Consider the following 2946-nt stretch of genomic DNA (forward strand, 5'->3'; position numbering starts at 1 on the left):
TGAATGACTGGCTCGGTAGATAAAGAATTCTTGGCTGCATATTCTTCCTGTTCATCACATTGAAGATTTCCTGCCTTTCCTTTCTGGCCTGCCAAGTTTCAGTAGATAAATCTGTAACCACTCTGATAGGTTTCCCTTTGTATGTTAAGGTCCTTTAATCCCTAGCTGCTTTCAGAATTTTCTATTTTTCTTTATATTTTGCCAGTTTCACTATGATATGTCGTGCTGAAGGTCAGTGTACGTTACGTCTTTGGGAAGTTTGGTATGCCTCTTGAATTTCAATGTCTTTCTCTCTCTCTAGGTTGGGGACATTTTCATGTATAATTTGCTCCAACATACCTTCAGGACCTTTTTCTCTTTCTTCCTCTTCAGGAACTCCTATGATACGGATATTGTTCCCTTTGATTGTATTACTCAAGTTTCTGATTCTCCTTTTGTGCTCCTGGATCACTTTCTCTTTTTCTTGCCTTCCTCTTTTGCTATAACTGTGTCTTCTAATTCACCTATTCTCCTCTCTGCTTCTTCAATCCGTGCATTGGCAGCCTCCATCTTATTATTCACTTCATTCATAGCCAAAAGGCTAAAAGGTAAAAAATTACCTCATCACAGCTATTTTGAAGGTTTCTAGTCTTCATATCAATATCTTCTTTCACAACGTCTATGCTTTTTTCAAGCCCAGTGATTAATTTTATGATAATCGTTCTGAATTCTTGATCAGTTATGTTGCTTGTGTCTGTTTTGAGAGTTCTGTCACTGTGGTTTCTTCCTGGTAATTCTTAAGAGGAGAGTTCTTTTGTTTTGTCATTTTGGATAGCTTTCTGTCTCTTATCAGTTTTAAAACCTCTTTCTGTACTGTGTGCTGGTTAGTATGACCCTACTAAAGGAGGCTCTTTGACTGTCAAGGGTCTGTCGTTTCAGGAGATGTTCTTTTAATGGTGTCTCTCAGTTTCTCTTGTTGTGCTTGTATTTAATATATTTCCTTACTCAGTGATAATTGAGACTTTCCACTATGTGTGCTGTGGACTGTTTTTTGAGGTATCTCTGAAAAGGAACACAGACAAACACACAGGGAACAGAAGCACGCAAGCGTACTGACAGATCTGGTAAACAAGCAAACCAAATGGAAAAGGAAAAAAGGGAGCAGGAAAGAAGAGAGGACAGGAAAGGAGAAAGAAAACAAAAACAACAATAAAAACAAAAAACCGAGGGCACAGGTACAGCCAGAGATAAAGGATAGTCTGAGAGCCTAAAACCTGTGGAGGATAAAAATAAGAATGAGATAAGTGAAAAATATCTGGATGGTAAGAGTTGATCTTATCACAGCAGTGTTAAATGTTGGTCTTGGGGCGCCTGGGTGGCTCAGTCGGTTAAGCCTCCGACTTCGGCTCAGGTCAGATCTCACGTTCGTGGGCTCGAGCCCCACATCAGGCTCTGTGCTGAGAGCTGGCTCAGAGCCTGGAGCCTGCTTCGTGTTCCGTGCCTCCTTCTCTCTCTGCCCCTCCCCCTCTCATGCTCTGTCTCTGTATCAAAAATAAATAAAACATTAAAAAAAATTTTTTTTAAATGTTGGTCTTTCCCAGACTTCAGGGGGAAAAGGGAGAGAAGGATGAAATAGGAAAATAGAGAAGAGAAAATAAGGGGGAAAATTATGGAAGCTTAAGAATTAAAAATAATTAGGATAGAAAAAAAAAGAAAACAAAATTAAGAAATAGCACAAACAGAAGAATCTAGCTCTCCAGCGTGGATGGGCATGGTTTGATGTATTTTGGGTCTCAGGGCCTGGTCTCTGAGGCCCCGCCTGAGTGGATGCAGGGAGAAGAATGGCAGTGCCTCAAGTCCCTCTCAGACCACAAGTTGCCAGCCACTCTCTTGATTCCAACCTTCCCCGTGTCACTGGCAGATCAAGTTGTTTCAGTTTTCTCAGGTCCACTAGACCTTCAAATCCCTTTAATACTTCCACCACCATTAAAGTAACTTCTGGCAGCTTGGCGGCTTTCTGGTTGGGACTGCACAGGGGGATTGGAGAACCAGTCCTTCCCTGGCTCCACCTGAGGTTCCCAGGCCAACCTGATCAGGAGCCCACTGAGGGGGTTGGATTTCTCTCCCCGTGCCCAGGGGCTGCGAATCTCGGCTGCGCCTAGGGCTAAGGTCTCCCATCCGTCTCTTCCCCTTGGCTCTGTGCCTCACTGGAGGCCAGCTTGCATCCCTCTTGCACTGCTGACTCGCGGGCAGCATGGCTGTCGCGTGCAGCACGGCTGGCTCTCCTGCAGCTCTCAAAATTCTGTGCCAACATGCACAGCCGTCCTCTGCGCTCACGACCAGGCCCAGTGTTGTGCAGCCTCTGGACCAGCACTCTCTGCAGCTCAGGGCTAAGTCTCTGGACACTCTCTTTCCCAGCTTCTCTTTGAGCCCAGTGCTCCCTCCCTCAGAGTCTCCGTTCCCAGTTTTCACTCACTTATTCCAGCATCCGTGGGGTTGATATCAATAAGGGGTCAGTGTACCCACCCCCAGCTCCTGGAGATCAGAAAGTTGTGGCTTTTAAATCCTCTCAGTTTGATGTTTGCAGGTGTGAGGAGGTAACAGTGTTCCCTACCTCTTTGCCATCTTGCCCCCATTCCTTATCTATTTTTGAAAGTGGGATTTTGAAGCCTCCTACCATTATTGTGTTGCCATTTCTCCTTTCATTTTTATCAATGTTGGCTTCGTATATCTGGGACCTCTGATATATATCATTACAATTGCTATTTCTTCCTGGAGAATTGACACTTTCATCATTATATAATGTCCTTCATTGTCTCTTGTTACAGTTTTTGACATAAAGTCTATTTTGTGTGGCAAAGGTATGGCCTCCCCTACTCTCTTTTCATTATCATTTGCATGGAGTATCTTTTTAATCCTTTTCCTTTCAGTCTAGGTGTGCCCTAAGATCTAAAGTGAGTCTCTTAG

Source organism: Suricata suricatta, chromosome 3 (assembly GCF_006229205.1).
Source record: "Suricata suricatta isolate VVHF042 chromosome 3, meerkat_22Aug2017_6uvM2_HiC, whole genome shotgun sequence".
NCBI lineage: Eukaryota > Metazoa > Chordata > Mammalia > Carnivora > Herpestidae > Suricata > Suricata suricatta.